The following is a 22,134-nucleotide window of genomic DNA, read 5'->3' on the forward strand; positions in this document are numbered from 1 at the left end:
TTTTTAATCCAGCCGCCATGTCAGATTTCAAAAAGGCTTTACGGCAAAATCAAACCATGCGATTATCTGAGGACAACACCCTGTATACCAACACATGAAAAACATATTTCAACCAGGCAGGTACGACACGAAAGTCAGAAAGAGCGATATAAAAAATGCCTTACCTTTGATGATTTTCTTCTGTTGGCACCCCAAAAGGTCCCAATTCGCTTTCCTCTACGTACTTGGAAACACTACAGCCAAAATGGGAGCCACCTATAAAAACTACAATTTCTGTGTAATTTTCCAAAAACCAGCCTGAAACTCTTTCTAAAGACTGTTGACATCTAGTGGAAGCCCTAGGAACTGCAATTTGGGAGGACTTGGGCTTATAACACTAGCCATTTTTTTATTTATTTTTTATTTCACCTTTATTTAACCAGGTAGGCTAGTTGAGAACAAGTTCTCATTTGCAACTGCGACCTGGCCAAGATAAAGCATAGCAGTGTTAACAGACAACAACACAGAGTTACACATGGAGTAAACAATAGACAAGTCAATAACATGGTAGAAAAAAGAGAATCTATATACAATGTGTGCAAAAAGCATGAGGTAGGCAATAAATCGAATAATTACAATTTAGCAGATTAACACTGGAGTGATAAATCATCAGATGATCATGTGCAAGAAGAGATACTGGTGTGCAAAAGAGCAGAAAAGTAAATAAATAAAAGCAGTATGGGGGTGAGGTAGGTAAATTGGGTGGGTAGTTTACAGATGGACTATGTACAGCTGCAGCGATCGGTTAGCTGCTCGGATAGCAGATTTTTAAAGTTGTTGAGGGAGATAAAAGTCTCCAACTTCAGAGATTTTTGCAATTCGTTCCAGTCGCAGGCAGCAGAGAACTGGAAGGAAAGGCGTCCAAATGAGGCTTTGGCTTTAGGGATGATCAGTGAGATACACCTGCTGGAGCGCGTGCTACGGGTGGGTGTAGCCATCGTGACCAGTGAACTGAGATAATGCGGCACTTTGCCTAGCATAGCCTTGTAGATGACCTGGAGCCAGTGGGTCTGACGACGAACATGTAGCGAGGGCCAGCCGACTAGGGCATACAGGTCGCAGTGGTGGGTCGTATAAGGTGCTTTAGTAACAAAACGGATGGCACTGTGATAAACTGCATCCAGTTTGCTGAGTAGAGTATTGGAAGCTATTTTGTAGATGACATCGCCGAAGTCGAGGATCGGTAGGATAGTCAGTTTTACTAGGGTAAGTTTGGCGGCGTGAGTGAAGGAGGCTTTGTTCCGGAATAGAAAGCCGACTCTAGATTTGATTTTGGATTGGAGATGTTTGATATGAGTCTGGAAGGAGAGTTTGCAGTCTAGCCAGACACCTAGGTACTTATAGATGTCCACATATTCTAGCTCGGAACCGTCCAGGGTGGTGATGCTAGTCGGGCGTGCGGGTGCAGGCAGCGAACGGTTGAAAAGCATGCATTTGGTTTTACTAGCGTTTAAGAGCAGTTGGAGGCCACGGAAGGAGTGTTGTATGGCATTGAAGCTCGTTTGGAGGTTAGAGAGCACAGTGTCCAGGGAAGGGCCGGAAGTATACAGAATGGTGTTGTCTGCGTAGAGGTGGATCAGGGAATCGCCCCCAGCAAGAGCAACATCATTGATGTATACAGAGAAAAGAGTCGGCCCGAGTATTGAACCCTGTGGTACCCCCATAGAGACTGCCAGAGGACCGGACAACATGCCCTCCGATTTGACACACTGAACTCTGTCTGCAAAGTAGTTGGTGAACCAGGCAAGGCAGTCATTAGAAAAACCGAGGCTATTGAGTCTGCCGATAAGAATATGGTGATTGACAGAGTCGAAAGCCTTGGCCAGGTCGATGAAGACGGCTGCACAGTAATGTCTTTTATCGATGGCGGTTATGATATGGTTTAGTACCTTGAGCGTGGCTGAGGTGCACCCGTGACCGGCTCGGAAACCGGATTGCACAGCGGAGAAGGTACGGTGGGATTCGAGATGGTCAGTGATCTGTTTGTTGACTTGGCTTTCGAAGACCTTAGCTAGGCAGGGCAGGATGGATATAGGTCTGTAACAGTTTGGGTCCAGGGTGACTCCCCCTTTGAAGAGGGGGATGACAGCGGCAGCTTTCCAATCCTTGGGGATCTCAGATGATACGAAGGAGAGGTTGAACAGGCTGGTAATAGGGGGTGCGACAATGGCAGCGGACAGTTTCAGAAATAGGGGGCCCAGATTGTCAAGCCCAGCTGATTTGTATGGGTCCAGGTTTTCCAGCTCTTTCAGAACATCTGCTATCTGGATATGGGTAAAGGAGAAGCTGGGGAGGCTTGGGCGAGTAGCAGCGGGGGGGGCGGGGCTGATGGCCAAGGTTGGAGTCGCCAGGTGGAAGGCATGGCCAGCCATTGAGAAATGTTTGTTGAAGTTTTCGATTATCACGGACTTATCAGTGGTGACCGTGTTATCTAGCCTCAGTGCAGTGGGCAGCTGGGAGGAGGTGCTCTTGTTTTCCATGGACTTTACAGTATCCCAGAACTTTTTGGAGTTAGAGCTACAGGATGCAAATTTCTGCTTGAAAAAGCTGGCCTTTGCTTTCCTGACTGACTGCGTGTATTGGTTCCTGACTTCCCTGAACAGTTGTATATCACGGGGGCTCTTCGATGCTATTGCAGTTCGCCACAGGATGTTTTTGTGCTGGTCGAGGGCAGTCAGGTCTGGAGTGAACCAAGGGCTATATCTGTTCTTGGTTCTGCATTTTTTGAACGGAGCATGCTTGTCTAATATGGTGAGGAAGTAACTTTTAAAGAATGACCAGGCATCCTCAACTGACGGGATGAGGTCAATATCCTTCCAGGGTACCCGGGCCAGGTCGATTAGAAAGGCCTGCTCGCAGAAGTGTTTCAGGGAGCGTTTGACAGTGATGAGGGGTGGTCGTTTGACCGTGGTCCCGTGGCGGATACAGGCAATGAGGCAGTGATCGCTGAGATCTTGATTGAAGACAGCAGAGGTGTATTTGGAGGGCAAGTTGGTCAGGATAATGTCTATTAGGGTGCCCATGTTTACGGATTTAGGGTTGTACCTGGTGGGTTCCTTGATGATTTGTGTGAGATTGAGGGCATCAAGCTTAGATTGTAGGACTGCCGGGGTGTTAAGCATATCCCAGTTTAGGTCACCTAACAGAACAAACTCTGAAGCTAGATGGGGAGCGATCAATTCACAGATGGTGTCCAGGGCACAGCTGGGAGATGAGGGGGGTCGGTAGCAGGCGGCAACAGTGAGAGACTTATTTCTGGAGAGATTAATTTTTAAAATTAGAAGTTCGACTGTTTGGGCATAGACTTGGAAAGTATGACAGAACTTTGCAGGCTATCTCTGCAGTAGATTGCAACTCCTCCCCCTTTGGCAGTTCTATCTTGACGGAAAGTGTTATAGTTGGGTATGGAAATCTCAGAGTTTTTGGTGGCCTTCCTAAGCCAGGATTCAGACACGGCAAGGACATCAGGGTTGGCAGAGTGTGCTAAAGCGGTGAGTAAGGCAAACTTGGGGAGGAGGCTTCTGATGTTGACATGCATGAGGCCAAGGCTTTTTCGATCACAGAAGTCAACAAATGAGGGTGACTGGGGACATGCAGGGCCTGGGTTTACCTCCACATCACCCGAGGAACAGAGGAGTAGTAGGATGAGGGTGCGGCTAAAGGCTATCAAAACTGGTCGCCTAGAGCGTTGGGGACAAGGAATAAAAGGAGCAGATTTATGGGCGTGGTAGAATAGATTCTGGGCATAATGTGCAGACCAGGGTATGGTGGGGCACGGGTACAGCGGAGGCAAGCCCAGGCACTGGGTGATGATAAGAGAGGTTGTATCTCTGGACATGCTGGTCTCAATGGGTGAGGTCACCGCATGTGTGGGGGGTGGGACAAAGGAGGTATCAGAGGTACGGAGAGTGGAACTACGGGGTCCATTGCAAACCAAAATAATGATAACTAGCCTGAACAACAGTATGTAAGGCATATTGATATTAGAGAGAGACATACAATAAGGCATAAAGTGATTGCAGGTCATGATTGGGAGAGCTAGCTAAAACAGCAGGTGAAATAACAGCAGCTAGTCAGCTAACACAGAAACAGAAGAGAAAAATGGCGACGACTGGGCAGAGAGGGTCGGATTAACTACACACAGATCCTGAGTTAAGGCACAGATCCGACAGATAAAACACAAATAAACAGAATGGAGTACCGTGAATTAATGGACAGTCAAGCAGGCATCAGCTATGTAGCCAAGTGATCATAGTGTCCAGGGGGCAGCCGTAGATGGAGTAGTGAGGCCTCCACTAAGCTAGCACGCGTTTAAAGTTAGTAGCCCGGGGGGGTGGTCTGCTCAGACGGAGGGGGTCTGCTCAGACGGAGGCCGGTTGAGGGCACCGGTTGAGGGCACGTCTGCAAACCAGACGTGGTCGTGTCGACAGAGAATCCAAGCCGGATAGCGATGGCGAAAGAGAGGTTGTGAATTGTAGAATTGTGTTTGCTAACTGGTGCTAGCTTCCTGGCTGCGCTAGCTGCAAGATAAGCTAGCAGTTAGCAGACCGGGGCAGGCAAGTTAGCCTTTGGGGGACGTCGCGATGGGGGGGAAGTCTGTTTTTGCCTCTTCGTGCGGTGACGTCGATAGACCAGTCGTGGAATTAGTAGGGTTCCAGGTAGCTCTAGGTAGCTAACAGGCCTAGTAGGTTAGCAGAATGGGCCTTCAGCGGGCGTCAAGCCTGAGGGGCCTGTTGGAGTCCCCGGGCAGATTATGTCGGTATTCCAGTCGTAGAGGATAGGCGGGGTTCCGTGCTCCGTATCGGCAGTAAATGGGTCCGGGTCTTGTAGCCCAGGAGTGGGCTTCAGTGGTAGCACAGGAGCCCTAGCCAATTAGCTTCAGGCTAATTGGTGCCTGCTCCGGTGCCTGCTCCGGGATGGAAACGCTAGCCAGGAGTGGTCACCCGGGATTGTGGTTAGCTAGTTGCGAAGATCCAGATGAAAATGTTCAGAGTTTGCGGTAGGAATCCGGGGATATGGAGAGAAATAGGTCCGTTATGCTCTGGTTTTAGTCACGTTGTTCGAACTAGCGAGAGCTTTCCGAGCTAAAGGTTAGCTGATGACCGCTAGCAATGGTTTGCTAACTGATAGCTGGTAGGCAGTTAGCTGGCTATCTTCAGTAGATGGATTCCAGATCAGAAGTAAATAGAAATACTTTAGAAAAAAAGCAGATCCACGCCACATTGGGTGAGGCGGGTTGCAGGAGAGTATTTAGAAGTTGAGGTTTAAGAAAGTATTTTTAAAAGATATGCGAAGAAAAAGATGTAAAAAGATATATACAAGGGACACGGGACACGACAGGACAAAGACGTCTACACTGCTACGCCGTCATTGAAAACAGTGGTAAGCTGAAAACGTTTTTTGGGGGGATGATTTGTCCTCGGGGTTTCGCCTGCCATATCAGTTTCGTTAGAGAGTTTCCTATCCAAATCTACCAATAATATGCATATCCTAGCTTCTGGGCCTGAGAAACGGGTAGTTTACTTTGGGCACCCTTTTCATCTGGACGCGAAAATACTGCCCCCATCCCAATGAAGTTTTAAAGATGAATTAATCAGACCAATAGTTTTATCTGTGTTAGGGAAGATGTAACACATCAGATGTAGGCCAGCCAAATTAGTCCATCCACTAGTCAATCACAGATGTCCATATAGATCCAGTCCCCAATGGCTATAGGCCTATTGATCACTAACTAATTATTTATCAGCTGGACTTTCAGGGAGATCACTCTAGTTTAAATTCAAAGTTAGACGTCCATCCAGGTCCCAAGAATGTCTAGAATTGCCTTCAAAACCGGGCCACTAGGGGCGTAATCAACAAGGTATCACAGTTTGACCTCGAAATGTGACGTTTGTCCATGTTTTTCAAAAGTCTATTGGTGAAGTCAAGGTAAACGTTGGTTTTGATGTTTAAGTGTTACCTATCTCCGCAAAAGAGAAAGAAAAAAACACTTGCACATCGAGATGGGTGTTTCACGTCTCGTTAAGGGTCATCACTAGTTGCCACAGTCACAAAGTCAGAAGGCTTGTCTACTCGACCAATTCAGATGAGAGAGTGTGATGACACGTATGCTAACTCAGAAGGCCCGCCTACTCGACTAATGACGATAAAGAATATTCCGGTTTGCATTTTCAAAATGGCATATCTCGAGGAGTTTAGGTTTGAGGACTTTCAAGATAACTGGGAAATCGGAAAAAACAAAACAAGGTCAAATCATGACGTCAATGATCTTTAGGTCCGAAAGTCGGAGTTCATGGAAAATGCCAGAGTTTCCACCAATCAAAAAAAAAAATCCCAGTTGGAGCTAGTTTTTTCCCAAATTTCCAGTTCTCTTGAACGTCGGAAGTCAGAGATTTCCCAGTTCCCATTTGTTTTGAACGCGCCACAAATAACTAAATACATTCGGGAACAAGAATTGACAGCGCACAAAAATTCATAACATTAAGAAAGGACAACTAGTAGCCAACTTCTGCTACTCTCATCTACAATGTGCTACTTAAGCTAGCATAAGGGATTCCATTCCAAGCACAGAGAAGTTATTCTATTTGACAGAGTAACATTGTTAGTTTCCCTACAAGCCTTTCATTCTAATAGTAATATATCATATTCTTAACCTTCAACAGATGCACAGCCAATGGCAGGAAAAAAAATCTCTGGGAAAGGAAAAGTCTCCCATTCAATGGCGTTCAGTTTCAAGTTGTGTAAAAAAAAATAGGACAAAGTAAAACAATTACTTTTGTTCTCCGAAGAGGGGGATGGATGTTCCAATAAAATAAATACAAATAAAGAGTATGTATAAATATATTGTACATGCCCAGTCGTTGTAGAACATTCTAAATGCAGTCATGGGATAACATATCTTTGAAAGCAGTTTTGATGGCCACTTATAAGATGAGGATCACTGAGTTTTCTAGTGTTACTAGGCTACACATGTTTCTCAAATCCAATAAATAAGTAAAATACATAATTTTAGAACCAGAGCTTTTAGCAGCGGCCTGGATTATGGCCGCTAGCGGTCGCCAATGGCACCAATGTCGTTCAATGCATAGCGAAGACTGGGGCTAAATGTAACACGGGTCTAGACTTTAAAGTTTGTGATCTAGCTAATGATTATCCCAATGGGGTAAATGCAGATTGGCAACCCTCAGCCTATTTTATTATACCCGCTATGCTGCCTCAGGTGTAGGACATCAGGTGATAGCCTAATGCTTATTGCTAAATTGCACACCTGCCTGATAATATGAACCAATATGTTATTGGGCTCATTTCTGGAGGGGGAAATTATATGTTAGACGTCTACATTATCTACTTTCGTTCATTTTGGAGTAGAATGTCCCTTTAAAAAGTCACCAGAGCTGACCTTCTCACAGTCATCCTCACCCAAAAAATGATAGGTCCCTCCGTGACACATAGTATGCTGTGATATTTTCTTTTGTCATTTCATACTGTTTAGGCTAGTGTATTATATCACGTGTCTGCAGGGTCAGCAGTGTGATGTCTGCAAGGTCATCAGTGTGATGTCTTTCCATCACTCTCTGCTGAATATCAAAGAGGCTCTGACTTCCTCCACAGAACTCTGTGGGGAATAGGGATCATTTTCACGGATCAACAGGAATTATATTCACGGTCGGATAAAAGTGGAGAATTGATTAAGATTGGCCTAATGGTCACATGACCAATGGTGTGATGGCTTGACATTGTTATGACGGTGTGTATGACGAACATTAGGATACAACTTTGGAAGATTTAGAAAGTTGGATACTGTACGATGAAAGTGCAAGGCCCAAAAGTATTATCAGTGCAGTAGTGGAGATTTTATCATGTTGCTTATGCCTTGCTTGTTCAACGGAAGGGGTAGCGAGTGAATAACGATCTGCTGAAAGACAGAGAGCGTGAGAATATTGTGGGGGTAGTCTCCCCATAACAGGTTGGCTGAAATTGATATGGAATCTCATGGAATATCATGATAGTAAGACAGAGTTTGTGCCAGCGTGTGTTTGAAAAGAGGACTGAGGTGTAGGAGTGGGCATGGCAATTATTCAGCCATAGTACCCAGGGCAGCATACTGTACCTTATAATGTCTAGCACATGATTACAAATGTTTTTATTGACATAGTAAATGTGTTTGACACAGGCAATGGGCTGTCTGGGGACAAAAGACTTACACACTCTATCAAAGACGCTTGTAGCTGCATCCCAGTACGGCAGGATCTGTGTGTGTGTGTGTGTGTGTGTGTATGCTGACCTGCCAAAAACTATGGCAAAGCAGTTGGCTAGGTACTGCTCTGTTTCAGCTGTTGTTGGCTGCGTAGCTGTTTGGAGAAGGTGCTTTCTGTACCCTTGAGTGCCATACATACAGGGACCTTTGAACTGTTTGGATCTTTTTATATGTACATTTGATTGGTGGATTCAAATTAAGTATTTAGAATGTGTTTGTGTGTGTGTGAGAGAGAGAGAGAGAGAGAAACAGAGTCAGACTCCCAGAGCTGTTTTTAGCTACCCTTAGCGACCTCTGTAAATTAATTGCTTTCTGATATAATGTGTGTGTCACAGGAGGTTGGTGGCACCATAAATGTGGCGCACGAGCTCGTGGTAATGGCTGGAGTGAAATTAGTAGAATGGTATCAAATACATCAAACACATAGTTTCCATGTGTTTGATGCCATTCCATTCGCTCCGTTCAGGACATTATTATGAGCCGTCCTCCCCTCAGCATCCTCCTGTGGTGTGTGTATGTGTGTGTGTGTGTGTGTGTGTGTGTGTGTGTGTGTGTGTGTGTGTGTGTGTGTGTGTGTGTGTGTGTGTGTGTGTTTGTGTGAGTGTGCGGGTCTGCCAAAAACGATGGCAAAGCAGTTGGCTAGGTACTTCTCTGTTTCAGCTGTTGTGGGCTATCTACCTGTTTGGAGAAGAAGGTGCTTTCTGTACCCTTGATGGCCATGCATACAGGGACCATTGAAAGGTTTGGATCCATTTTTTCTGTAAGATTGATTGGTGGATTCAAAAAAAGTATTTAAAATGTGTTTGTGTGTGTGTCTGTGTGAGAGAGAGAAAAAGGGAGACTGTCAGTCTCTCAGAACTGTCTTTAGCTAACCTTAGCAACCTCTGTAAATCCATTTATTTTCGATACGGTGTGTGTGTGTGTGTGTGTGTGTGTGTGTGTGTGTGTGTGTGTGTGTTTTGTGTGAGTGAGTATGCATCAAGGTCTCTCTTGTTGTGATGTGGGTTTTGTCCTATATTTATATTTTATTTACTTTTAATTTTTAATCCCAGGCCCCGATCCCCGCAGAAGGCCTTTTAACTTTTGGTAGGCCGTCATTGTAAATAAGATAAAATAAGATTTGTTCTTAACTGACTAGCCTAGTTAAATTAAATACATAAATAAAAAAACAAGCTAGGCTTATTTGAAACATTGCCATCTCCTGGCAGCATTTACCTGCCAGATTCTAAAGCTTGTAAACCGCATTAGGTTTAGTGCCTCAGGTCACTGAGGTGACATTGGTGCAGTAAATGACCTGGAGGGCAGGCAGCTTGCCCCCTTTGATGTGTTGGGCTGACCTGGAGAGCCATGTGGTTGAGGACGGTGCAGTTGCCGTACCAGGCGGTAATGCCGTCTGACAGAATGCTCTCAATAGTGCAACTGTAGATGTTTGTGAGGGTTTTAGGAGCCTTGCCAAATGTTTTCAGCTGCCTGAGATTGTAAAGGTGTTTTGGGCTACTGGGCAAAAAGGTTGAGACCCCTTGACTTTTTACACATTTTGTTAGGTTACAGTCTTATTCTAAAACGTACAAAATACTTTTTCCCCCGCATCAATCTACACGCAATACTCCATAATGACAAAGAAAAAAACAGATTTTTAGACATTTTTGCTAATTTATAAAAAACTGAAATATTATATAAGACAGGTGTGTGCCTTTCCAAATCATGTCCAATCAATTGAATTGACCACAGGTGGACTCCAGTCAAGTTGTAGAAACATCTCAAGGATGATCAATGAAAACAGGATGCACCTGAGCTCAATTTCAAGTCTCATAGCAAAGGGTCTGAATACTTATCTGGGGTGAGATACGTTCAAGACATTCACCAGATGTTCGTGCACCCAATTATATATTTGTAGAATATTCTAACTCTGGAAAAGGTATGTATCAACATGCTGACATATCTAAGCCTTTCTACTTAGGCATGAACGAATTCACATATTTTCAGAAATGTATATCTATAGTCATTACCTGATCATTTTTGCATCCGTATAAAAATCAACATGCTTCTTCACATGAAGGTGACAATCTGAGGATACATTTGCACCATATTCAGCAGTAGGCTACAAGGCACAGAAAGGCAAACATTGTCATAATTAAACCAAGTTGCTATTTTCAAAGCAGATCGCTGCTATTTCTGTTTAAAACATGCAGAATATCAAATCCAGCACTCAAATCACAACACATGTCATTGTTAAAGATGCAAACGTAGACTAATCATTGCATTTATTTTACAGAAAATAAACATTGCACACCCTCAATGCCCCTGCCTGCCCTGTTTGTTATAGACGATGGATGTGATGGGTGTGAATGGTGGTCCATCGCAGTCCAGACCCAATGTGGTGGTAGTGTTGTTCTGTGATCCACTCCAAACTGTCAATGCATAAATCATGAATTAAAATTGTGTTGTTATCGCAAGAAAATATTGACATTTCACACAACCATACCACAAGGTAGCTACTGCTTCTGTCATGATGAGAAAACTACCTGGAACAAGGTAGCTAGCTAGCCAAGTTAGTTAGCTAGATAGCTTATATTTACCAGTAATACAAAATACACTTAAACATTTTAAAATGTTGGCTGTCACCTTGCGGCTTGATAGGGCGTAAGCATGTTTTTCCCTGAAGGGAAGGCAATTTTGTTATTTGTTAGCTAACGTAAACTCACCCCATTCCGTACAAATGACACATTATATAAACTCTTTATAGTGTTTTATTTACATTTTAGGGGCGATAAGGTGATAAGTTGGACAGATCGAGTGAAAAAAAGGCGTTTTCCCACACATCTCCTCTCCTTCTCACTACCACGCATTAGTTTCGCTTCCCCACCCGCCATTTTTAAAAAGACCCAAAGGAGCTCATTCCCTTCTTCAATCATGCAGAAACAGGCAGCGTGGAGGTCTCGGCATGAATTCTGTTGGAAAGGGGAGAAATTGTGCTTTACAATGGTATTGACATTACAGTTGATCTGGAAGTATTACGTTTTTTGGGCGCTAAAATAAGGTAAATTGTACGGACCAAGGCGATGTACAAAAGTGAGTGAGTTTACTTTAGCTAACTTACCAGTTAGCCTTTACCCCCCTGTCAAGCCTAGCTAGTTAGCTAGCTAGCCCTACTAGCTGCTGGTTAAATGAGCTAATGCTCCTGATCCTAGTTACTAAGATAAATAAAACATCTCAAATTAGCTACTTACTTTAGCGTTAACTTCTTTGAGGTTTTTTCTTAACAGCCTCTCACCTCTTTGTTTCTCCAATTGTCAGTTCGACCACACGCTGTTTACACACTCATTCAAAAATGACAATTGGAACTCCACAGCGTAACATGCGTGATTGTTGTTGCTAGCCTACCAGTTACAATGCTTTTAACATGCGGTTTGCACATGCCTTTATGCAGAGGCAATACAAACATTTTAGTTAGTGTCTGAAAGAATCACGTGGGCTTAATATTTGTACAATTATTGACTATGTCATCAAACTCAAATAAGAATCAGAAATTGCCATTATTTAGCATATCAAAAAGCATATCAAGGTCCTGATATGGACCTCAGTCAAGAGCATATGCATTGTATGCGCTGAGAAAATATACAATGTATGCCTACTGTCAGTCTTTGTCATCATATAGAGAAATGAAGATGTCCACATAGGCCTATCTCAAGATATCTATTGAGTCAATATCCGGCCATACCATGCACGATATCCGGAGGGAATCCAAAAAGGATTTGTGCATGAATTAAAATATTGATTTCGTATTTGTCAAATTATTGACCATGTGCTTAAAACTCAGGAATGCATCGTCCTTATTTTCAGCATATCAAAAAGCTTATCAAGAACTGGATATGGACCTCAGCCAAGAGAAACATATCTGGAATAAATATATCTTAATATATTGAATGTGCTGAGAAAACACAGATATGAGATGTATACAGTCCAGTATTTGTCAAGATGAAGAGAGAAAATAGGATGTCACATATATCAGGATTTTGAATGATTCTATATTCGGCCATAGGAAATTTCCATGTGTGATATTTTGAGTAAAACCAATATCATATACTGTATGTCTAAAAGACACATCTGGATTCAGAATTTGTCAGGATATGGTGCATAACCACAAAACTCAAAATATGCATTGGAAATTATCTGTATTCTCTAGAATATCAAAAATGTGTCATGTAAAGATATCCCCTGATATAGTCCCTTTCCGCCCATTGTGCCTTCTTCGCCATGGTGTCGGTGTGGTGAGATCATTTCAGGTCCTCAGTGATGTGCATGCTGAGGAAAGTGAAGCTTCTCACCCTATCAACTGCGGCCAGTCGATGAGGATGGGGGCTTGCTCCCTCTTCTTTTTCCTGTAGTCCACGATCGGCACTTTTGTTTCGTTGACGTTGAGGGAGAGGTTATTTTCCTGGCACCACTCCGCCAGGGCTCTAATCTGACTGGTCGGCCCATCAGGAAATCTAGGACCCAATTGCACACGGAATTTCAGACCCTGAGCTTAGGGAGGAGCTTGGGGGACACTATGGTGTTGAAAGATGAGCTGTAATCGATTAACAGGTATTCCTCGTGTCTAGGTGGGATAGGGCCTTGTGCAGTGCAATGGCGATTGCATCATCCGTGGATCTGTTGGGGCGGTATGCAAATTGTAGTGGGTCAAGGGTGTGAGGTGTGGTGGAGGTGATATGGTCCTTGACTTTCAAAGCACTTCATGATAACAGAAGTGAGTGCTACAGTGTGATACTCATTTAGTTCACTTACATTAGCTTACTTGGGTACAGGAACAATGGTGGCCTTTTGAAGCAAGTGGGAATGACAGACTGGGATAGGGAGAGGTTGAAAAGGTCCATAAACACTTCAGGAAGCTCGTCTGCACATGCTATGAGAGTAAACATTGACAAAGAAAACGTAATTAAATTGTTGCAAGCAGCACAGTTGCAGTCACCAACATTCTGGATAACATAAAAACAGCCTAACCAGCGCTGCTAGGGCTGAATGAGCTGTTCTCTAATTTGTGTCTGGAAGTAGCTAGCAAGCTAGCCAACATTATCCAGTTAGCTTGGGTCAATCGACTGCTGTTGTTAGGTCTGAACACGCGGAACAACCCTACTCCTTGGCCAGAGCGTCCAGTGTGAGAAAACGATCTGAATTTAAGAACTGACAATCTGACAGTGCTCTGAGTGCACTCTGAGCGCATTCTGACACCCCAGATTGAATTTATGATCACACCCATAGTATAAACCAGGCTTTAGTCTTGAAATCTTTAGTTGTTTAGTACATGGCCTCACATGTGAATCCAGATGGGTGGAACTAAGGCTTAAGAGGTTGTGAACAATGCTGAATGGGTGTAGAAAAAGAAGAGCTCTCCAGTAGGTTTACCAAAACATTCAAGGGCCATTTTGTCAAAAGTGAGGTTACAAGTTTATCAACTTTCAATGCTTCATTACTTTCCCATTGTTCCTCAACTGTATTGTATGGTATACAATTTTCTATGTCTGAGTTTCCACTTTTATCCAATGTAAGAAAAATACAATTTCAAATGTTGCTACGTAAGACCGAATCAAGCCGGTCGGTCAGAATTGCACGCTTCCTCAAAACTTGAGACATCTCGCATTGTGTTGTGTGAGAAAACTTCACATTTTAGAGTGGCCATTTATTGTCCCCAGCATAAGGTGCCCCTGTGTAATGATCATGCTGATTAATCAGCTTATTGATATGCCACACAGGTCAGTTGGATGGATTATATTGGCAAAGGAGAAATGCTCACGAAACAAATTTGTCCACAACATTTGATAGAAATTTCGGGGATATTTTATTTCAGGTCATGAAACATGGGACCAACACATTACATTGTAATAAAAAAACATCACCAGGCAAGATCTATCCTGGAACCCCTCAAGAGAAAAGTAAAAAGAGGGCGCTCGAGAAACACCTGGAGGCAGGAGCTTGAGGGCCTGAGATTGCAATCCTGGCGAAGGATCCGCCCCTGGTTAAATAATTATGTTATTTTATTGCCTATTCTAATGCTGCACATATTGCCAGGGCTGATTCAATTATGTCATATATTTTACCCCCTACACCACTTCCAATAACTTTTAAAAACAGTCTCTCTCTCTCTCTCTCTCTCTCTCTCTCTTTCTCTCTCTCTATCTATAACCTGTGGCTTAATCTAAATGTACACAAGCAACAGTGCCCAAATAAAGACATCTCTCCTGGTTTCGTTCTATCTTTCACTTCCCCGGTCTTTCTCTCCCTCTCTCTCTCTCCCTCCTTTCCCTTTTCTCTTTCCTCCCTCTGTTATTACCCTCTTGACATTAAGGGTGCTGAGAGTCGTGAGGAGCAAGGTGACTCAATTTGGAATCTTATATAACAGACAGAAGACAATAATACAACCCTACAGAGAGAGAGGGGGAGAGAAAGAGAGCGAGAGAGAAAGAAAGAGAAAAAGAGAGACAGAAAGAAAGAGAGAGAGATTTCTCTCATTTCCAAAGGAAGTCTTGAAATGAAACCACTGTCTTCTCGTGCAGAGTGTGTGTGTGTACAGGTGTGTGCGCTTGTGTGTGTGTGCACGCGTGCGTGTCCAGGTAGAGGGTGGTTAGTGTTGGATGAAGGCCAACTGCTACAAGTTGTGTCTCATCACAGGATTGTGTCTGATTCTAGGATACCAATTACTATCGTAAAATCACCATGGTGACAGACTACTCCCACTCAACATTGTATTTGCAATCTCTACCTAACCTCAACACACACATATGCACACACACACACACCTGTCATATGACATTAAAAACTGAAATATCTTATGCTTCACGGGGTCGTGGCTGAATGACGACATTATCAACATATACGCTCTATTGGCCAGATAGAACAGCGGCATCTGGTAAGGGGGGTGGCGGACTATGCATATATGTAAACAACAGCTGTGGCATGATATCTAAATAAGTCTCAAGGTTTTGCTCGCTTGAGGTAGAGTAAGCTGGAAATAGTGCTATCTACCAAGAGAGTTTTCATTTGTATTTTTCGTAGCTGTCTACATACCACCGCTGACCGATGCTGGCACTAAGACCACACTCAAGGAACTGTATTCAGCAATACGCAAACAGGAAAACGCTCATCCAGAGGCGGCGCTCCTAGTGGCCGGGGACTTTTTGACGTCCAGATGAAAAGCGTGCCCATATTAAACGGCTTGTTACTCAGGCCCAGAAGCTAGGATATGCATATACTTTGTAGATTTGGATAGACAACACTCTACAGTATCTAAAACTGTTAAAATTATGTCTGTGAGTATAACAGAACTGATATGGCAGCCGAAACCCAGAGGACAAACCACCCCCCCCAAAATAATTTCAGCCTACCACTATTTTCAATGACTATCACTTTTATTATAAGGCCAAGTCCTCCCAGATTGCAGTTCCTAGGGCTTCCACTAGATGTCAACAGTCTTAGAAAGAGTTTTAGGCTGGTTTTTAGAAAAATGACCCAGAAATTGTAGTTTTTCTTGGTGGTTCCCATTTTGGCTGTAGTGTTTCCAAGCGCGTGGAAGAGAGCGCGTTCTTTGGTATTTTTCTCCGGTAAAGACAATAACAATTCTCTGTCTTAAATTTTGTCATTTATTTACGTATTAGGGTACCTAAGGTTTGATTATAAATGTTGTTTGACTTGTTTGGAAAAGTTTATTAGTAACGTTTGGGATTAATTTTGTATGCATTTTGATGGAGGAAAACTGAGTGGATTATTGACTGAAGCGCACCAGCTAAACTGAGTTTTTATTGATATAAAGAAGGACATTATCGAACAAATGGACCATTTGTGATGTAACTGTGACCTTTTGGAGTGCCAACAGAAGAAGATCATCAAAGGTAAGGCATTTTTTATATCGCTATTTCTGACTTTCGTGTCGCACCTGCATGGTTGTTTCATGTGTTTGCATGCGGGGAGCTGTCCTCAGATAATCGCATGGTTTGCTTTCGCCGTAATGCCTTTTTGAAATCTGACATAGCGGCTGGATTAACTTCTCTAGGATATGTGGGACGCTACCGTCCCACTTGGCCAATAGCCAGGGAAAATGTAGAGCTCCAAATTAAAAAAAATGATAAAAAATCAAACTTTCATTAAATCACACATGTAAGATACCAAATTAAAGCTACACTCGTTGTGAATCCAGCCACCATGTCAGATTTCAAAAAGGCTTTTTGGCGAAAGCATAAGATGCTATTATCTGATGATAGCACAACAGTAAACAAAGAGAGTGTAGCATATTTCAACACTGCAGGCACGACACAAAACGCAGAAATAAAATATAAATCATGCCTTACCTTTGACGAGATTCTTTTGTTGGCACTCCAATATGTCCCATAAACATCACAAATGGTCCTTTTGTTCGATTAATTCCGTCCATATATATCCATATTGTCAATTTATTTGGCGCAGTTGATCCAGAAAAAAACAGCTTCCAATTTGTGCAAAGTCACTACAAAATATATAAAGAATTACCTCTAAACTTTGCCAAACCATTTCAAACTACTTTTGTAATACAACTTAAGGTATTTGTAAACGTTAATAATCGATCAAATTGAAGATGGGTCTATCTGTTTTCAATTCAGGAGATCAACAAACTAACGCTATTTTTCTAGTCTTGCGCAACTCTCAAACAGTACACATGACGTTACACTGTTTCCAGGTGGCCTCACTTCTTCATTGCACAAAGGAATAACTTCAACCTATTTTCAAAGAGTGGTGACATCCAGTGGAAGCGGTAGGAACTGAAAACAGGGTGATAAGAAATCCAGTATTCCAATGAAAACACATTGAACAGACAGTGACTTAAAAAAATAAAAAAATAATGGTTAGTCCTCGGGGTTTTGCCTGCTACATAAGTTCTGTTATACTTACAGACATGATTCAAACAGTTTTAGAAACTTCAGAGTGTTTTCTATCCAGATCTACTAATCATATGCATATTTTATATTCTGGGGATGAGTAGCTGGCAGTTGAATTTGGGTATGCTTTTCATCCAAACGTGAAAATGCTCCCCCTATCCTAGAGAAGTTAAAGACTACAAAAGGGAAGTACAGCCGAGAGCTGCCCAGTGACACGAGTCTACCAGACGAGCTAAACTACTTCTATGCTCGCTTCGAGGCAAATAACACTGAAACATGCATGAGAGCACCAGCTGTTCCGGAAGACTGTGTGATCACACTCTCCGCAGCCAATCTGAGTAAGACCTTTAAACAGGTCAACACAGAGATTACTAGGACGTATACTGTGAGCATGTGCTGACCAATGAGCAAGTGTCTTCACTGACATTTTCAACCTCTTCCTGTCTGAGTCTGTAATACCTACATGTTTCAAACAGACCACCATAGTCCCTGTGCCCAAGAACACTAAGATAACCTGCCTAAATTACTACTGATCCGTAGCACTCACGTCTGTAGCCATAGGCTGGTCATGGCTCACATCAACACCATTATCCCAGAAACCTTAGACTCACTCCAATTTGTATACCACCCTAACAGATCCACACATGATGGAATCTCTATTGCACTCCACACTGCCCTTTGCCACCTGGACAAAAGGAACACCAATGTGAGAATGCTATTCATTGACTACAGCTCAGCGTTCAACACCATAGTGCACTCAAAGTTCATCAATAAGCTAAGGAATCTTGGACTAAACACCTACCTCTGCAACTGGATCCTGGACTTCCTGACGGGCCGCCCCCAGATGGTAAGGGTCGGTAACAACACATCCTCAAAGCTGATCCTCAACACAGGGGCCCCTCAGGGGTGCGTACTTCCCCTTTCCATCCCCTCCGGTACTCCCTGTTCACTCATGACTGCACGGCCAGGCACGACTCCAACACTATCATTAAGTTTGCCGATGACACAACAGTGGTAGGCCTGATCACTGACAATGATGAGATAGCCTATAGGGAGGAGGTGTGAGACCTGGCTGTGTGGTGCCAGGACAATAACCTCTCCCTCAACGTGATCAAGACAAAGGAGATGATTGTGGACTACAGGAAAAGGAGGCCCGAGCACGCCCCCATTCTCATCAACGGGGCTGTAGTGGAGCAGGTTGAGAGCTTCAGGTTCCTTGGCATCCACATCATCAACAAACTATCATGGTCCAAACACACCAAGTCATTAACCTGTTGAGGATGGGGGCGCTGTTGAGACTATTTATGCTAATCGTGTAATTTTTGAAACGGCTTCCCACAAAATCCTTGATCGTACAATATGCATATTATTATTATTATTGGATAGAAAACAGTCTATAGTTTCTATAGGAGTTGAAATTTTGTCTCTAAGTGGAACAGAGCCCATTCTACAGCAATTTCCCTGACATGGAGTCAGATTTCAGAAATTTTGGCCACTGTTCTGGAGTCAGTTAAAAGGGCACTGTTATTGCTATGACTATACGGACACTGCTTACGTCTTCCCCTGGATGCCTTTACGTGATGACGATTTGAATGGGGTCGATTGCGCGTTCACAGGCCCTATAAATAAAAAAACCCTGTAGGTAGGAGCTCCTTTGCAGCTGCGTAATGCGCGTGGAGGACATCGACCTGCTATTTTTCCAAGCGTTAGTTTAGCCTGTTATATTTTTCCGGTCATGTTTTTACTCGTTATAGGAGTTAAAAACATCATAAGGTAGTTAATTTAAAGCGTTTTATATCAATTTATTTCCGTTTAGTGCGATTTTGGGACATTTATTTCTTTAACGCTGTGAATAGCTGGGCACGCTCCCAGTTCATCCCGAACGCAGTTGGCATTTCCACATGGCAAGAGGACAGCTTTCCACCAAAAGACGATTACTCCCAAGAAAGGATCCTTTGCCCAAGATACTGATGGAAGAACAGCTCAAAGTAGGACATTTTTATTATGATAAATTGTGTTTCTGTCGAAAAATGTTAGTGGCTTAGGACGCCATGTTTTTTGACGTAGCTTCGCTTGGCGCAAACTGTATTGAAAAGTAAGGATAATTAAAAAAATGTAATTCCGCAATTGTATTAAGAATTAAATTGTCTATCAATCGATGTCCACCCTATATTTTTTAGTCACGTTTATGAGTATTTATGTATAAGAGTAGATCACTGTCTAAGTGGCGCAAGGACATTTTCTGACCAGCTGAGCTACATTTCACATTGTCTAACCATGATTTTGGTGGCTAAATATAAACATTTTCGATCAAACTCTATATGGATTGTGTAATATGATGTTACAGGAGTGTCATCTGAAGAATTCTGAGAAGGTTAGTGAAAAAATTAATATATTTTGGCGATGTTGACTTTTATCGCTCACTTTGGCTAGAATCAATGCTGGGCTGCTATGTGCTATGTGCTATGCTAATATAACGATTTATTGTGTTTTCGCTGTAAGACACTTAGAAAATCTGAAATATTGTCTGTATTCACAGGATCTGTGTCTTTCGATTCGTGTATGCTGTGTATTTTTACGAAATGTTTGATGATTAGTAAGTAGGTAAACACGTTGCTCTAAGTAGTTTTTCTATTCCATTTGTGACGGTGGGTGCAATTGTAACCTATGCCATCTACCTGAAATATGCACTTTTTTCTGTATTTCCTGCTCCAAAGGGCAGGAAATAAATATGCTCTATGGCTAGATTCCTTTGTTCATATCATAACATGACTTTAACCAAAGTCACTCAAAGGATCTTATGATATATGCCTAGGTCTAGATAGTGTTTCTACCTTTATGTATTTGTGTATTTTAAGTTTTACCTAACTGTAGCACTTGAAGTTAATAAATGTTGAAATATTTATTTGTTTTCTAAACACTACCTCACTGCTTTAGCACATGGCCACAGCCACATGTGTTCCAATGTGAATTCTTTGAGATGGGTGGGTCTGAGGCTTTAGAGGGTGTGAGCAATGCTAAATGGGCATAAACAGAGCAGCACTGTAGCTGTTCAATGTGAAAGGTTATCTTTATGACTCAACAATAGGCAATGTAATAGTGTTAATAGTTTGCCTAATGGGGGAACTTGGTGATGTAATCTTCAGAGAATCCATTTAGGCAATTTGTTGCAGGTGTTCCTTTTCTGTAGAGCAAGTCTGAAAATTACAGAAAAATGTTTAAATGCATTTTCTCCTGAATGGGATTATACATTTATCAACTTTTAAAACAGCATTAATTCTCCACATTTCCAACTACTTTGTCTGATATGTCATTTTGAAGCTCTGAGTCTGTACTTCTATCCAATATAAAATACACAATTTCAAATTTTGGAACATAGCTCTGAAAAGAGATGGTCGGTCACATATGTGAAAATAGCTGGTTTCTATGTGTTGCAGTAAAAAAAACAGAGGAAGATAAGTGTTTCCAATGACATCATCGGTGTGCCTCATGATTTTAACCAATTATGAGTAGACTTTGCCTACTAATTACCTACTAATTGTCTACTATTTGGTTGATGATGTCTTTGGAAACACTTATCTTCCTCTATCTTTTTTTACTATAATACATGGGAACTCGACATTTTCACATAAGTCGATGTTGGGATTGTGCTGGAGATAATGAATATGAAGTTGAACATCTAAATATTTCCCTTTAAATTTAGGCATTTATTCCAAATGGTTAACGTAGGGGTTAAAGTTTGTGATAGTGTTAAACAAAAACAATTAAAATGAGTGTATACCACTGGGATTTAACACACAACCTTTGGAAAGACGATGCTGAGCAAGAGGAGTGACCCAGGATGTGAAGAACACGTAGAAATTTGATGTTTGGAGCAACTTTGAAATTTGGTGTTTGGAAAAATGTGGATAAACGTCAGAATCTGAAGTAAATTGGTAAAGCTGTGAGATCTTGTTGGCCCACTTACATGCTCTGGCATTCACACGCAGCCTTAGGACAGAACTTTCAATGGTCTCACAAGCACAACTGGCGCTGCAAACCAAATGAGGCCTAATTAGACAAAAGAGCAAGTAAGTAATTTAAACAAGATAATAAGTCATTCAAATGACTTAGTATCTTGTTCGAATGACTTAGTGTCCTGTTTGAACAACTTAAAAGGTTATTTAGTCTAATTAGGCCCCAAAAAATTACTAAACGCAAGTTGGGCATGTCAGACCGTTGCTGCAGCCATTCACTCACTGATTCCATCCCTAAACCAATCCCTTAGGTTTTCTCACTAAGTTAAGTAAGTTAAGAGATGTACAGGTAACTGCCATAATAAAAGAAACACCAAATAAAGTGTCTTAAAGAGGAATTTCAACCTGGCTTTGTCACGGCATATAGTTATTACTATATTAACAACATTATCTTTTTGTCATAAATAATAACATTATCCAAAGCACAAGTTTATTGTGCAAGGGTACGATAAGATGCGCCGATAGAGTTGGCAGCTTCGTTTCAAGTCCTTACGAAACGGTGCAGTATTTAGTTTTTTTTATGTAATATTTCTTACATTGTTAGTCCAGAAAACCTTAAGTGTAATTACATACAGCCGGGAAGAACTATTGGATATCAGAGAGATGTCAATTTACCAGCACAACCAGCACTCCGACCAGGAATACGACTTTTCTGCACCTCCCAGGGCATTTAAACTGATTCCAGAGGCCGACCCAAAACAACGCCGTCGGAGGAGAGGGTGTCGGAGCGGTCTTCTAGTGATGCTTCGGCTGCGTGCACACCACCCACCGCTTCCAAGTATACTATTCACTAATGTCCAGTCCCTAGTTAACAAAGGAGACACAATTAGGGCAAGAGTTCCTTTCCAAAGAGATATCCGGGATTGTAAGATTCTTTGTTTCACGGAGACATGGCTAGCTGGGGACATGCTCTCGG

The sequence above is a fragment of the Salvelinus fontinalis genome, chromosome 12 (assembly GCF_029448725.1).
Source record: "Salvelinus fontinalis isolate EN_2023a chromosome 12, ASM2944872v1, whole genome shotgun sequence".
In the NCBI taxonomy this organism is placed as follows: Eukaryota; Metazoa; Chordata; class Actinopteri; order Salmoniformes; family Salmonidae; genus Salvelinus; species Salvelinus fontinalis.